Below are 9,003 nucleotides of genomic sequence, written 5' to 3' on the forward strand. Positions count from 1 at the left end.
ATTAGATTATAAGTTAATATTTTTAGTTTTAATGTCCGGTTGTAATCAATTTTTTGCGTTATAGTCTTATTTTTTAAAATGTTTTTTTAATGTTTTATAATTTTTTTAAAATATAAGTCTCTTTTTTTAATTACCTAAAAAAATGTTTTCTTATTTGAAAATGATTTCATCCAGGAATTTATTGCCCACATTTGGTGAGTTTCATATATATTGACTATTAATTTATATTCGTTTACTATAGTATGTTTCTTTTTTTCTATGATTATCAATATATTTCAGTATGTGGCGCGGGTGTCTGGCTTTGTTGATTTTCCTTATTGATGGATGATTTCGATCTTCTCTTGGGGCTGCTTTTATGATTTACTGCGGTTACTGGATCTTCGCCATCTTTCGTTCTTTCTTTGGCCTCAAGGAGAAAAGGCCTACTTTAAATTCTTAAGGAAGGGATGGATATAAAAAAAATAAACCAGCAAAACAATGGCAGGGATCACAGTTCGTCCCCTTTTCCCCTATTCCCCTTTTTTCCCCCTTAAATAAAAAAAAATCCCCTAAATCTCCTAAATTCAAATATTTACTCCCCTTTTCCCCTTTTTTCGGTAAATTTTTTTATTTTGGAAAGTAAAAATTATAATTTAATTTTTGTGATAAGTGTTTATTTTTGTGAAATAATTAAATAGCGCGCGATAATCGTGCCAGCGTTGCTGATTGGAGGATAGAGTTTCAGCTGATAGAATAACACAGTGCAACAGCATTTTTATTTTTGGGATTGCATAGGGTGATTTTTATAGGTTTTTTGATGCCGAACGCGAATCCGTAATCAGAATTGTTCCATCACCCTAAATTTTTGAGAAATTTGACCTTGAAAATTAAAAAAAGTCCGTTTTTAGGGTACTTTTTGGTTTTTTATCAGGGTATAAAAATGTTTCCTAGGGTTTTCATTATGTGCGTACGAAAGCCCATATCCTCCTTAACAATTTCCAATTTGGACCTTTTATAAATATCTATTTTTTGATGAGTTATCTTTGTTTGAAGTTCGCGTCGCATCGTAAAATCAGCAAAAATGCCGTTTTTGAGGTATTTTTTTGTTTTTTATCAGGGTACAAAATTTTTTTCTAGTGTTTGCATAATATGCGTACGAAAGCTATCCTTCTCAACAATCTCCAATCTTGACATTTAAAAATATCTATTTTTTGATGAGCTATTCTTGTTTGAAGTTCGCTTCGTAACGTCAAATCGGATAACAGTGAGAAAAATATTAACATAATATTAATATTATTAATATTAACCCATTAAATCTCAAGCAGAAACCAATGATTAATTAAAGAAACTATTACATTCTTAGGAAAATCAAAAATAAATTATCCATTGTTTTTTTATCATTTCAAATTCTTTAACAATAATTTAATAAAAACAAAGATAACTCATCAAAAAATAGATATTTTTAAAATGTTCAAATTAGAGATTGTTGAGGATGATGTGAGCTTTCGTACGCATATCATGAAAACCTTAGAAAAATTTTTTGTACCCTGATAAAAAACCGAAAAGCATTCCAAAAACGTCCTTTTTTCAATTTTCAAGGTCAAATTTCTCGAAAACCTAGGGTTATGGAACAATTCTGATTACGGATTCGCATTCAGCATCAAAAAACCTATAAAAATCACCCTATGCGATCCCAGAAATAATAAAAAAGTGAAATTCTGTTGCACTGTGTAATGATTAGTGGACTAGAATTGACCAATGACATTATTGAATTTTTTCAACACCTTTTCTGATTCGTTAATTTTATTTCACTTTTCCACTATTCTACTCACATGGAACTTTCCTATCTCTCATACTATGTTCTTGGATCATGGTTCAATCACACTCCTCTCAGTCACCTGTGGTTACCTGTTTTAGGTTAAGCTAGTTTAGAATGTGTGCGTCTTAGGTTATAAGGTAAGTGCCAATATATAAATAATTATCTTAAATTGTTTACAATTTTTCAAATGTTATTTAAATTATATTGTTTTAATTATTTTTTTAATTATATTATCTTATAAAAATTTGTGGATTACTAGAAAAAATATAGTTTTAGGTTATGTACATGGGGCATTCTTTCTCAACGGGAGACCCCTATCCATCCAAAAATAAATTTGACGTAGAAAGTTCTATTTGGTATTAAAATTTAGCTTTTTGTGTCTACTTTTCAATGCAAAGTGGCCAAACACGAAATTCAAGATGGCTGACTTAATATGGCTGAAAATGTGATTAGAATTCATTAAATTCATTCTAAATTCCCATGCCAAAAATATATATTTCAACGCAAAAAGTTGTACGAGGTCTTAAAATTTAGCTACTAATGTCTACTTTAAAATACAAAATGAAAAATTTAAATATCCAAGATGGCGGCCACAATATGGCGTCTTATTTTTGAAAATTGCTTAAAATCACTCAAAAATTATTACTCGGGGGTTTTTTTGGTTGCTGATTATGATTCTTGAGTTAGTTTTCAAAAATTCATAATGGCGGATCCAATATGGCGGACGAATTTTTGAAAAAACTCGCGAATTTGCATAAAACTTGTTATTCGAGGCTTTTTTGGGTCGCTGATCATGAATATTTTGCTATTTTTCAAAATGCAGGCAAGTGGGACTTTTGGCTGTTAAAAGTTTATAAAAAATTAGCAATGGGCACATTTCGAAGATAAATAAACCCTCTTTAATTTCTGACCACGAAAAAAAAAATTGGTTAAAAATTGTTTTGAATTTTTTTGTACTTTTATAAATTTTCTGGTTTTCTGATGCGGGCAGGTTTGACTGCTGACTATTTAAAATTTGTAAAATAAATTAGCAATAGTCACATTTTGAAGAGTAATAATCCCTCTTCACACAGAAAAAACCTAGATTCACGTTTGTTGCAACTTATTTTAACATAATTATCAAATTGAATAAATGACAATAAGTTACTCAAAATGAGTTTTCAGAAATTCTTATTTTAGATTGGTATAATGTACAAAGTTATTAAAAATCTCAAATGTTATTTATAATAATTGCATAATATTAGAAAGATTTTTAACTCCAGTACAAATATTTAGTAATCTTCAAGAAAAAACTGTTAATTATTATTTATTTACATAATACTTAATTTTATAACTTTTCAAATTTAGTGCCTTTGTTTAAGTTGGCAACATCTTCACAGCTGTCAAAACACATGTTTTCACGTTCATAACCTAATAATGCTTTGCTTTACTCACAATGTTATTAAGTAATTGATGTTGAAATAAAACAATATAATACATCCAGTATGTTATTTTTATGGGATAATTATTATATTTTATGAATTGGTAAAGAAATATTCTTTATTTGAAGAAATTTTCCAGTTTTACTTTGTTACTCGAAATGAAACTGCTCTCTCTCATTTTGAAAATTTTAGCTGTAATTCAAAATGAGACGTTCAGTTTTATTTTTCATGCATATCAAATTGAGTCAGATTCTTATTCAATTTGTGTTTAGGTTTTTTCTGTGTAATTTCTGACCAAGAATAAGAATTGGATTCAATTTAATGTTTAATTAAGTGACACGTTTGCACCAAATGTCTCGGGGCACTGGCCAGCCTTGTTACGCAACTGCATTTAAAGGACCATAGTTTTAATTTTTTTCCCTCGTGCAGTTTTTCTGTAGCTTCAAATTTTGCATTTTCGAGGTGCGACGCCACTTAAACTTACCTGTAGGAAAATTAGCTTGTCAAAATATAATAAATGAGGTATCATTAGAAAGGATATTAAATTACCTTTCGATCCATAGGTCACAGAATAAAATTCAACAAAAATTGAGAGAGTTACAGTCGATTAAAGATGAAATTTCATGACAATTTTGATGATTTTTAGACATTTGAGTAACTTCTACTATTTTTTTCTACATCAAACAGGAAAGAATGTTTAGGTTTTAATTTTTTTATTGATAGACTATATCATTACACAAATTTTGAGCCCTTGTGGACCTCGATTGGATTAAAAATGACAATTCTACACTAAATTTAGTGAACGAAACTACATTCTTCATTTTTAGTAACCCTTAAACATTTGCAGCAAAAATTGAAGTAATAAAATTTAGTTAAGCTCTAAAGTTACTAAAATCACTAATAAACGATTTCTGAAATCGTAGATTTCGAATCCAATGTTAGTTTTCTAAATTTCAAAATGGCGGATCCAATATGGTGGACAAGTTTTTAAAAATCGATTAAATTCGTCTTAAATTCGTTACTCGGGGGTTTTCGGGGTCGCTGATTACGAATCTGATGTCAGATTTTAAAAATTAAAAATGGCGGATCCAATAGGTGCGAATTCGATGGATTTTAAAAAACTCGTTCACTATTATGAATCCATCCTTTTCAATTTTCGAAATCCGACATCAGATTCGTAATCAGCGACCCCGAAAACCCCCGAGTAACGAATTTAAGACGAATTTAATCGATTTTTAAAAACTTGTGCGCCATATTGGATCCGCCATTTTGAAATTTAGAAAACTAACATTGGTTTCGAAATCTACGATTTCAGAAATTTTTTATTAGTGATTTTAGTAACTTTAGAGCTTAACTAAATTTTATTACTTCAATTTTTGCTGCAAATGTTTAAGGGATACTAAAAATGAAGAATGTAGTTTCGTTCACTAAATTTAGTGTACAATTGTCATTTTTAATCCAATCGAGGTCCACAAGGGCTCAAAATTTGTGTAATGATATAGTCTATCAATAAAAAAATTAAAACCTAAACATTATTTCCTGTTTGATGTAGAAAAAAATAGTAGAAGTTACTCAAATGTCTAAAAATCATCAAAATTGTCATGAAATTTCATCTTTAATCGACTGTTACTCTCTCAATTTTTGTTAAATTTTATTCTGTAACCTATGGATCGAAAGGTAATTTAATAACCTTTCTAATGATACCTCATTTATTATATTTTGACAAGCTAATTTTCCTACAGGTAAGTTTAAGTGGCGTCACACCTCGAAAATGCAAAATTTGAAGCTACAGAAAAACTGCACGAGGGAAAAAAATTAAAACTATGATTTTCTTACTCAAAAAACACCTACTATTCGAAAAAAAATTGTTTTGTGCGATTGACAATTTCACTGTAAACCAGTGTAGCGGACCAGAGTACTCGAACTCTTTTAGTGACAGCAATCCAAAACCAGCCTTTTTTTGCATGTATTCCTATATCACCCTTACTTTTTTCCATTTTCATAAACAGTTTTAGGAAAAGTCTTGCTGGTATTGAATTTTTTCCTATCCTTTCTTAACTTTTCTATTAGAATCTCTTTTTTTCAATACTGATAAGTAAGATGTCAGGTAAGGAAAATTTTCATAGAGACAGATGTTGCAACCCTTTTGGTGTTTCTAACCACAAAGGTAAAAATTTGCGAAAAATTTCAGCTACTTTGAAACGGAAGTTTCCTGAACTTCCAGATTCAGTTAAGATTTGTTCTCAATACCGACAAAAGAAACATGAGTCTAAAGTTCCTAAAAAAGATTCTGAAGCGTCAGTGCAGGAATTGAATGAAGTTGTCAACACTGACGAGGAAGATAATTCAGTAAATCCCGTGATTGTTCGTTCCAAAAGAGAAATAGAATTGGAAGAAATGATTGATGATTTAAAAGAAAAATTTTTAAGTTTACCAATTAATGACCCATTGAGGTTACGCATTCTAACAATACTCCCGAAGACATGGAGTGCTAACAAAATTTCTGAAGAATTTTCCTGCAGTTGGCAGTTTGCTAAGAAGGGTAAAGATCTTAGAAATTCTAATGGCATTTTGGCAGAGACTACAGCGAAGTCTGGAAAAGCATTACCGTCATCAGCTGTTGAAAATATTGTGAAATTTTACACAAGTGATGAAAACAGTAGAGTAATGGCTGGTCAGAAAGATGTAGTCTCTGTCAAAGATGAAAACGGGAAATCTTTGAAGCAAAAACGTCTTCTCCTTTTGGACTTGAAGGGCCTCTTTACTTTATACAAAGAATCTAACAAAACCTTTCCAGTTAGTTTCAGCAAATTTGCCCTTCTCCGTCCAAAAGAATGTATTCTTGCTGGAGGTAGTGGAACTCATTCCGTATGTGTATGTGTCGTTCATCAGAATTGTAAGTTATTGTTGGATGCGATTAAAATTGAAAAACTAACTGAACATTCTAAAATTCCGATAAAAAATTATAAGGATTGTTTGAAGCAAATAACCTGCGATAATCCTACTGAAAATTGCTTTCTTGGTACTTGTGGTGAATGTCCAAGCATTGCAGATTTCTCGCAATCCTTACAGCAAGTACTAGACGAAAATAATATTCACCATGTACAATTTAGTGCATGGACTAGTACAGACAGAGCAACACTGCAGACACGGATTGTTCCCACAGCAGAATACATAGAAGAATTATGTAATAAGCTTCTACTTCTAAAACCTCACTCATTTTTGACAAAGCAGCAGTCGCAGTTTTTTTGTGATAAAAAGGAGAATTTAGATGATGGTAAAGTTTTTGTTATTTTGGACTTTTCTGAGAACTACAAATACGTTGTTCAAGACGCATCTCAAGCGTTCCATTTCAACAACGCGCAATGTAGTCTTTCCTGTCGTAGTTTATTACAAAGAAGGTACCGAAATTAAACACAAGAGTCTTGTATTTTTATCAGAAAGTACACGACATGATACTGCGGCTATTTACACTATGCAAAAAATATTAATTCCTTATTTAAAGGAAAACCTTGAAGTGAAAAAAATAATATATTCCAGCGATGGGGCCAAGCAACACTACAAACAAATTTCAAATGAAAAACTTGGTCCATCATGAAGAAGACTTTGGAGTTAAAGCTGAATGGCATGTACATGTGACTGCGCATGGGAAAGGAGCCTCAGATGGTATTGGCGCGACGTTCAAAAGAGAAGCTGTACGAAACAGTCTTTTGTCTTAACCGTCCGAAGCCATTTTAACTCATGAAAAACTTGTAAAATGGGGAGAGAACTATTTTACGAGTATTAAAGTGTTTTATTACAGTCGCAAAACGCATGAGAGCGTAGACAGATTTCTCAAAAGAAGATTCAGCGAAGCTCCAGCAGTCCCACAACTATTACAAAATCACTGTTTCTTGGTCCAAGAGAATAAACAATTGTTAATCAAAAGATACTCAAATGCTTCAGATGGCATTATACTAAACTATTAGGTTTAGTTTATTGCTGGTTGGACAAAAACTAGTCTTGGCTTGACTGCCTGGGCACTGATCTTGTCTTATCTTGACTGGTTGGACCAGAACAAGTCTTGGCTTGACTGCCTGGGCACTGATCTTGTCTTATCTTGACTGGTTGAACCAAAACTAGTCTTGGCTTGACTGCCTGGGCACTGATCTTGTCTTATCTTGACTGGTTGGACCAAAACTAGTCTTGGCTTGACTGCCTGGGCACTGATCTTGTCTTACCTTGACTGGTTGGACCAAAACTAGTCTTGGCTTGACTGCCTGGGCACTGATCGTGTCTTATCTTGACTGGTTGGACCAGAACAAGTCTTGGCTTGACTGCCTGGGCACTGATCTTGTCTTATCTTGACTGGTTGAACCAAAACTAGTCTTGGCTTGACTGCCTGGGCACTGATCTTGTCTTATCTTGACTGGTTGGACCAAAACTAGTCTTGGCTAGTAAAATACAGTATTTAATTACCGAAGCATTAGGGCCGTACTTCAAAGATAAACTGATTTCAAATCTTAAGAACTCCGATTCTTCGTTTGCACTTTTGTTTGACGATACATCCAATGCTAAAAGTATGAAAGAATTACAAATTCGAGTAAGATTTTGGTCTGAAGAAAAATATTGTATTGTAAATCGTCATCTTGAAACTTATTATATCGAAAAAGCTGACGGTAATACTTTATTTCATTATTTAAAAAAGCGATAGAGTCTAATAATTTAACTTTCGATAAAGTGTTAACACTTGGCTGAGATGGACCTAACGTGAATCACAAAGTTTGCAGACTTTTTGAAGAGCACTTAGCGAAATTGAAATTGAAAGGTTTATTAGATCTCGGTACATGTAACCTACACATCGCACATAATGCCTACTTGAAAGAAATCGATTGCTTTGATTTAGATGTATCTGATTTCGTGGTTGAAGTTTATTATTATTTTCACAAAAGAGACTTACGCTGTGAAGAGTTTCGCGTTATTCAAAAACAGTTAAATTTACCTTCACACGTTTTCATCATGCACTGTAACACAAGATGGCTCACGTTAGGTGCAGCAGCTGAAAGAACGTTAGAACAACTACCTGCTTTATCAGAATATTTTCTTCGACACATTCCAAAAACATATCCAAAAACTCTAAACAATCAGAGATATTTGGATATACGCGACTATTTGAAAAATCCAACGTTGAAAGCGAACTTGCAATTTATTGTGTACTCCGCGAAGATATTCACGAACGAATTCACATTGTTGTTTCAAAAAGAGGAACCTCTGATTCATATCTTATGTTCTCAACTAAAAAAGCTTATTTTGCTCTTACTGTCCAACGTTGTAAAACCGGAAATATTCGAAGAAATAACTACAGCTTTCGACGATGTAGACTTTCCGAAATTTTTAAGTACATTCGAAAACTTTATTTTTGTCAATGATATTAAATGCAGTGAAAAAATCAGAGAATCTATCGACAAACTTAATCCAAAAGACAAAGCTATGCTACAATTAAATGTAAAAAAATTTCATGTTGAATCTGTAAAGCATCTTACTTCAAAAGTTCGAGACTTCAATAAATTAAAGTATTTTACGTGTTTCTCACCAGAAAATATAAAAAATTGTGTAAGCGTCAGATATGCTTCAAAAATAGCTACACTATTACCTTTAAAAAACGTCAATTGTGATAAAATTGAAAATGAATGGAAGTTGCTTCAGTTTGATCAAGATGTTCGTTTTTCGTTAGATAAAAATGAAAGAATTAATAAGTACTGGGGCAATATTGTCTCTTTGAAAACAGGTTCAATTGATAGATAT

This window comes from Leptopilina heterotoma, unplaced genomic scaffold, assembly GCF_015476425.1.
Source record: "Leptopilina heterotoma isolate Lh14 unplaced genomic scaffold, ASM1547642v1 Lhet_1471, whole genome shotgun sequence".
Taxonomy (NCBI): Eukaryota; Metazoa; Arthropoda; class Insecta; order Hymenoptera; family Figitidae; genus Leptopilina; species Leptopilina heterotoma.